Consider the following 8356-nt stretch of genomic DNA (forward strand, 5'->3'; position numbering starts at 1 on the left):
TAAAAAAAAAAAGGAACTAAGATTTTCACAGCAAACAAAAAAGTACAAACACAAAACAAAAGGAAAACCTCTGTACAATGTATCTGAATTACTACAAACTACAAACTCATGATCTTTCAAAGTACAACAGTAATAAAAAAAAAAAAAAAATCACCACTTTTCAATCCCAGTTTATTCATTAATTTAAGCAAAAATCTTTAATAAACACTATAACCACCAGATGAGACACTGTTAGGGAACAGAATATTATTAAAGCCTTAAAGTCCCACCCCAGTTTTCTTACTGAAGTATTAAAGAGGAAAATGCATCTTTACAATGGAAAAGCTTTTGGAACCCTACCACCTTTACTAAACAATTTAGAATCAAATCTACCTAAAAGGTACGTCCTAATAGATAATACTTCTCTCTCAGTAGAATACACCTTATGTGATTCCCTTGATAGGAAATACCCAGAATGGGCAAACCCTTGAGGACAGAAAGTAGATTAATGGCTGTCTAGGGATGGGGGATAAGAGGGAAATGAGCTGACTAGGGATGGAAGGTCCAAGGGTGATAAAAATATTCTAAAATTGATTGTAGTGCAAATACACTAGAAACCACTGAATTCTGCACTTTAAATGGGTGAATTAAATAATGTGAACAATTTCTCAATAAAGCTATTTTTTAAAAAATGAAACAACTGTAATTGTCTTTATTCTAAAGAATATCAGGAATCCTAATGGACGCTTCGTCTTCCAGACCTCTCTGTATGTTGGAATGTCTCAGGGAGACTGTGGACCTCTTTCTATTTACATTGTCACTCAGTGAGCTCACTTAGTTTCACAGGTCTAAAGAGTGAGGATTTCAGATTGGTACCTCCAGCCCTGAATACTCTGTTGACCAGATAATTCTGTTGTTCAGCCAAAGTTAAGAAGCATTATTTCAATAGGACCCCATCCTACTCAAAGTAAAAGCCAAAGCCTTATAAAAGCTATAGGCGTCACTTCCCAGCTCACCCCATCCCACCCCCATCCCATCCCCACCCGGTTGCTCACTCATCTGGCTACTGGAGCACCAAACAAGATGCCCCATTCAGGAACTTTTAACTCAACTATGGCTCTTTAATGAAGCATTCCCTAAGACCTTATCTAAAATTGGAAATCTTCCAAACTGACCTGCCTCTTCCCATCTCCCCTCTCCTTCCTGCTTACTCTTCTCCTTAGCATTTGTCAATAAGTAACAACTGATATACTTCGCCATTTATTTGCCTGTTTCTCCACACTGGAATACAAGCTCCATGAGAGCAAGAATTTTTTTCTTTTAAATGTTATTCATGTCTATTTCTCTAATACCTAAAACAGCAGCTGGCACATGGAAGACACTCAAAAACTATTTGCTGAATGAAGTATTAAATAAGCCCATAATTACTACATCAAATATTGATGCTTTCAGATAGAAAGTTACTTTTTCCTCATCATATAAAAAATCACTTAGCAGATTTAACTGGTTTATTTAGCTAACAGAAGGAGAAAAGTTACAATACTGTATTTCTGTTTGGATTTATATTCCTAGGAAAGCCAGCATATGGCAGGAATAATTAAAATTGGATTATTAACCCCTGAATTTGTCCTTCAGCTTTACTTAGGCTCTTAGGTGTAGGGATATCTTACAAGAGTCATAAATTAAGATATACACAAGTTAACACTTTACCAGTCAGGATCCAGGAAGTAAAACAAAAAAACAAACCAAAAAAAATCAAAAAGAGAGAAATAAAAGAAAAGGAAAAACTGAATTCTGCACAGTGAGACATTCTTAGGCCTACAGGACTTCATACTGTTTGTTAGATGCCGAGTGGACCTAGTCCCGTTGCCCTAAAATCTGGGGGAAAAAAAAAAAGCTGAGAAGATAGTCATTCCCTCCTTATCCATAGGGATTAGGTGGATGCTAAAGTCCCTTATATAAAATTACATAGTATTTGCACATAACTTATGTACATCCTCCCTGTACTATAAAGCATACCCAGGATATTTATAGTATAATATTTAATACAACATAAGTGCTATGTAAAGAGTTGTGACTATATTGTTTGTTAGGGAATAATGACAAGAAAAAAGTCTCTCTACATGTTTAGTAAAAATGCAATTTTTTTTCTCGAATATTTTTTAACTGTGGTTGGTTGAATCTGTGAAAAGAGAATGGATTATACAAACATCAAGGATCAAGGCACACTGGTACAGCCTATAATTCCAGCAACTCAGGAGGCTGTGGTAGGAAGACGGCAAGTTCAAGGCCATCCTCATCAACTTAGTGAGACTGTCTCAAAATAAAAAGGACTGAGGATGTAGCTCAGTGGTAAAGCACTCTTGGGTTCCATCTCCAGTACCAAAAAAAAAAAAGATCAAATCTCTGTGGTGTTTTGGCCCCCTCATCTCCCTACACACAAACACCTCAGGGCCCTGGCACCCTAACCACCACCTGCCCTCTATGGAAGCAAGTGGCAGAGGAGAGGAAAGAATTAGATATCTTCCAAGTGTTCAGAGAGAACACAGGAGTCATAAGGTGGTGTTCACCCAAAAACAGGTGGAGGCCTCCAAGAAAAATCACTCACTAAGATCAAAGTTCCCAGAAGGAGGAGAGACTGGCATCTCATCCTCCATTTCAGTGTCTAAATATTGGGTAGATTGAGTGACTGCCTGCCTATTTGAACAGGGGAACAAGGAGAATGGATGGGAAGTAGAAGGATACAGAAAAAGGGCACTACTTATGCAGTCTATAAGACATCATACGGCATCAGAGGAAGTGAGTTTTCAGCGGGATTAGGGGGAAATGCAAAAGCACTTATACTTGAGCAGTCTTGCCATTATCAAAAAATCTGCAGAGCAAAAAGATCCTCACCCAAACTCACCCACACTCCACATTCACAGGAATAGACAAGTGGTGTGTGGGTTGGAAAAGGTTTAGCTACAGAGAATTTCATACCCAGGAACTATGTGCAGTAGGGAGTCTCCTGGCAAGAGTTCACCAAAAATGTCAGTGTGGTTGTTCACCAGTGGATATCAATGGCCTGCCATCGTTAATCAAGAGACCTTTAGACCCAACAAAGTTTCATATCTCAGCTGGGTGTGACGGCACATATCTATAATTCCAGCGACTTGGGAGGCTGAGGCAGGAGGATGACTAGTCTGAGACCAAGCTGGGCAATTGAGTGAGACCATCTCAAAAAATAAAATGGTCTGAGGACCATCTCAGAGGTAGAATGCTCCTGAGATCAATTCCTAGTACGTGTCCACACACACACACACACACACACACACAAATAAAGGAGGTGGAGGGATTAGGAGAAACTGGTAAGAAATACTTGCCTTTTTCCATTTCTCTTCTGAGTAATTCCTGTCCAAGTAGATGTCTTAAGAGAAAAGAGGCACCCTAGAGCATACCACAATCCCCCCTTCCCCAAGTGCTGCCGCAGCCAGACCCTGAGTAAGGGAGGAAAGGAGTTCTAAACTGAACATGAGATTGAAGGTTTAAACTAGAATAGACTGGAGCTTTTAATAGCTGTAAATGATAGAAAAGCTATCATTTACCCATGATGTCATGAGGCAGAGGGAGGAGGGAGAAGAAGATCCTACAAAGCACAGTTGAAAGCAGTGAATGGTGAAAGTTAAAACTGTCTTTTTGTTTGCACCAGTTTTGGACTGCTCAGTACCTCGATGACACACGAATGGGAAGGAACACATGCCGTGGGAATTCTCAAGAGTGATTTACTGTACTGCGTAATAACTACGCTAGAAGCTCTCTGAAACTGCTCAACTCTACTGTCTGTTCTTCAAGAAGAGGTTAAATGAATCCAGAATCTAGAACTCAATGGTTAAAAACTATAAAAAACATACGATGCCTAAAGATTTAGTAAAACCCTAACTTTTGGGAGAATAAAGAGCTATAAGATGGACAAGTCTGACAGAGCTGCATTTGGGAATAATATTTTATTCTAAACCATATTCAATTAAAAATCCTAAATGACTCTAATTCTCTTACACTGAACAAAAATTTCAGTTCAAAGAAAGTTTAACATAAAAATCCCCCAAAACAGTATCTTTCTGAAGCAAAGCTATTCAACTAGTCAAAAAGGCTATTCTAAAATAAACAGTAAACAAATGTTTGCTTAAATATCTTCTAGGAATTACAAATGCACATCGTACGAACAAGGAAAAAATATTACTTCAACAGTTTTACTACTCATTAATTTTAAGATACTGGGAAAGGCGGGAAACATTTTACATTTTCAGAGGGCCTTTTTCCTTAAAAATACTTGCTAAAGCTTTTTAAAAAGTGACTTTGCTTCAGCAAATACCAATGTGAACTTTATTTTCACATAAAAACATCCCATATGTATGTTTTTAAAATTATATAAACATTACAGACAAGCACTGGAAGCTACCAAAAGCCCCTGCTCCATGAAGTTCTTTCTGACGCCATGTCAGTAAGTTTCTAAAGGATGGGTATTCACAAATGGTCAAAAAAATCTCTAAAACTAAATTTTAATATTTATATTCTGAATCCACTTATTGCAGACCTGAAATTAGGCTTAAAAAAATCTTGAAATTTAAAAATTACATTTTAATATTACCAAAAGTACACTGCTCAAGCATGTTTTAAAAAATTTGTGTATTACCTCAGCTCACAGTTCTGGCACAAGGGAGAAGTACTTAAGGCAGTTACTGTTATAGTATTCAAAATTTTCTATCTACTAAATTAGATAATTTTTTATCTAATAAAAACAAAATGTAGCTATTGTCACATCTGAATAATTAGTACATTCTATTGACAAAACTATCTTCCTCATTCTTTTTTTTTCCTTAAATATCTTTTTAGTTGTAGATGGACACAATATCTTTATTTTTATGTGGAGCTGAGGATCAAACCCTGTGCCTCACATGTGAGAGGCAGACACTCTACCACTTGGCTACAGCCCCAGCCCCAATCTCCCTCATTCTTAAATGACAGACTTATTTATACAAAAATAAGAGTAACTAACATTAAGCAAAAAACATCAATGTAAAATTCAACTTAAATTATGCTTATAAATTCTGCTTAAATTTCACTCTGGGTTACAAATTATACAGGCAAATAAACTGTGGGATTTGGAGTATGACTATGAATAACAATTAAAAACTTTCAGGCTCAGGCAATAATGTCAATTTTTAAAAAGCTCTAGCAAGTATTTTTAAGGAAAAAGGCCCTCTGAAAATGTAAAATGTTTCCGCCTTTCCCAAGTATCTTCCTGGGAATCTTCAATAACATTACATCCCAGAGATTATCAACCAACATTTGAATAATGCCCACAATGACTTTTTAAAGAACAAACCCAATGCTATTCTTAACAACCTTAAATGCTTCTAAAAAGGTCCTTCCGGCTTATGAACTCATGGCAGTTTCCTCACAATTGTATACTTATCCTGTTCCACTGTCTTTCCTAGTTTAAGACAAACTCAAATTTACTATCACCTCTTTCTATTTTCTTACATCGCTAAATCTGGAAAGAAAAAAAGACAAAAACCTGCTCCCCACCCCCACACCCCAACTAAAACAAAACTACAAATTAACAAGATAAAGTGAGATGAAAGCAACACGTTTGTCACATCTTAGTGATGCAGAAGTTTTCCTCTGCTTAGCCCAAAAGACAAATCCACAGCCATATACCTTGATGCAGTTTACTCTCAAGAGAAACCTGTCAATGGATACGTTGTCCATTTTATAGCACTATAAAATAAATTAACTGCCATTCTGCCAAATTTAATACTCCTGTTTAAGTGTATCAGTAGTCTAAAACGTAATGTCTCTTAGGAAGATTTTGACCAGATCAGGTATATTCACACAAACTTATTTGCGGAAATATTTTTTGCCTCAAGTGTGTCAATATGAAAAAAACTGAAGTATGAAAAGTGACAGGTATCTTAGGATAAGTCTTAATATTTCTGAAATAATGGTTCAAGTTCTTCAGATTCCAAAGGAAAATAGTTTTACAAAATTGTGAATTTTTTTTTCTCCGAAGTTTTTCTCTGAATCACATACCACTCACCCAAATTTTGCAGCAAATTCTTTTAATGGCATTAAACACAGAAAGTATGTGCGCTGGGTACTCGGCGGGAAATAATGCAGATCGCTCAGTAGTTCCAAGATGAAAGACAATGGTAGAAACCTCAGAGTGTGCTACTTGTTCCAGTCATTAAACACACAGGAAATAAGATTTTCTTGTTAGAAAACTAATTTGCAAAGGGCAGTGACTTACTTAAGGCAAAGAAAATCTTATTAAAGCAAACAGCCATCAACAGCAAAGTAAAGAAACCAGTTTTTACAGAGGACTCGAAGGAGAAAATGGCACAAACTGCCTGAACAAGGGCTCCTTAAACCTGCTCTCGGACCTGCCCCCAACAGAGCAATCGAGTTTGGGAACTGCCACCCGCCCTCGACGCTCGGCCGGGCGGCGCAGCCCACCTAGAACCCACAAAGGCTGCCAACACCTGGAGAGCAGAGCAGGACCGCTTTCGTTAAGACACTACTTTCCCCTAGGCTCGTCCACCCGGAGGTCAATAGAAAGCATCGGAAACAAACCACAAACCCCGCGGGGCCGCCCGTCGGCGGCGGCGGCTGCAGGCTGGCGTCAAAGCCCCCAGACCCGGCTCCGGGTCGCCTCCCTGGTCCCACCTGCGTGACCTTGGGCAAACCAGTCGGTTCTCCCACTGGCCGTCTGCACCCCTGCAGCGCGAGGGCAAGTCACCCCGCCTGCGCGACGCCCGCCGGGGCGACCCCGAAGGGAAGGCGCAGTCGATGCCCGGATGAGGATGCCCAGCGCCGTCGGCCGGGCGCGACCTGGAGCCGCGCCACTCGACAGGCGCCGCCGCCGGGAATCCCCGGACAGCTGCCGGGCGCTGCTCGGAGACAGGGAGGGAGGGGCCGCCGCGCTTCCCGGCGAGGGCACCGAAGGCTCCGCGGCCCCCGCCCTGCCCGCCCGCCCGGCGCCGCCCGCAGCCCGCGCGCAGGTGAGCCGGCCCCGCGGCCTCGTCAGGTGCACGGCGCGCGGGAGGGGGCGCGGCCCCGCGCTCACCGGCCCGCCAGCCCCGCGGCGGACGCCCGGCCGCCTCCCGCTCGCCGCCGCCTCGCTCCGCATCCGGCCTCGTCTCCCTCCTCGCCCGCCCCGGCGCGGCCGCGCTCCACACGCCCCACCTTACCGCGGCCTTGGCCCGGAGCACCCGCGCCGCCGCGGCCCCGGTTCCTACAGGCACCCAGAGGCCGGCAGCGGCGCCCACGACGGCCCGCCCGCGCACTGCGCACGCGCGGCCGCGTCGCCTTAGCCCCCAGACGGCGGCTGAGATTCCGGAGCGGGCACTCCCAGTGCGCGAGAACTCCAAGTCCCGGCAGGCCCCGCGCGCGCCCAGCGGCGTGGCGAGCCGGGCGTCGGACGTCTTCCTGGTTCCAGGGCGCGTTCCGGGGCGCGCCGGGGCGGGGCGCGCGCGGAGTGCGGGCCCCTGCGCCGCCGTGCATCCTGGGATGCGTAGTTCTCAAGGACCTCGAGGCTAGGCTTGGAGGTGGAACTCCGGGTTCTCTGATGTCATCGCCCGGAGCTGCGAGGCGCAAGGATCTTTAAAATGAAGCTTCGTTCGCTTGCAGATAAATTTGTTTGCAAACCGTCGCACAGTCAGTACGGAAGGCATTAATTCACAGACTGCAGTGTGATTTGGAGAAAAGTGCTTTCTACCTCTGAGCACAATTTTTCCCTCTTAACCACTTCTTTCTCCTTTAGAAATGCACCTCCACCTCCTAATTAGAATGCTGTTAATAGTATAGGTGGCTACGCGAAACTTAAAGAATTAGTCGAAATTCTTTAAGGGCGGATGTCTTCTCAAATGTTTATAACATATTTGTTGAGCACCTACCATGTGCCAGGTACCGTTCTCAGGGATCCTGCGGTAGGTAAGGGGAGCTAGTCCAGAAGCCAGCAAGATCATTAAAGATTTTAATGCGGTGAAGAGCCGGACAAACTGCAAAGGTAGTGTCAGAAAGGGTGGTCAGGGAAAAATCTCTGAGGAAGTGATATTTGAGCCAAAATCTGAAGAATGAGAATCTTTCAAAGATACTAAGAGTTAGAGAAGAATTACATACTATAATTTTCTCGGTACATAGCACACACTAGACTCTGAATAATTTTGTGTTTGTTTCTTCTCCGTGCACAACCTTAGATCACATTCTTCCCCCTCCAAATGTTTTTTCAAAACCTTTCAGAACATCCTTTCTATGTGAAGATGGTGCAGGAGACAATGTCCTGAGGTAGGACATACTGTTCTCAGAGTTGGATAAACTGACGAAGGTGAGCACACCT

General features: G+C 42.8%; 1 protein-coding gene across 5 annotated transcripts in view; it reads right to left on the bottom strand.

The window, feature by feature from the left end:
- The window catches only part of Plekha1 (pleckstrin homology domain containing A1), a 61666-nt gene extending 54315 nt beyond the window's left edge, over positions 1-7351 (bottom strand). The window contains exon 1 of one of the 5 annotated variants that reach the window (XM_027930292.2): positions 7209-7347. The gene's annotated coding sequence lies outside the window, so the exon portion shown is untranslated. Of the gene's footprint in view, positions 1-6058; positions 6077-6684; positions 6740-7208 lie in introns of those variants that run through there. The other 4 variants (XM_071610840.1, XM_027930293.2, XM_027930294.3 and 1 more) reach the window with 4 other exon arrangements.
- Positions 7352-8356: the final 1005 nt, after the last annotated feature.

This window comes from Marmota flaviventris, chromosome 4, assembly GCF_047511675.1.
Source record: "Marmota flaviventris isolate mMarFla1 chromosome 4, mMarFla1.hap1, whole genome shotgun sequence".
NCBI classification, from domain to species: domain Eukaryota; kingdom Metazoa; phylum Chordata; class Mammalia; order Rodentia; family Sciuridae; genus Marmota; species Marmota flaviventris.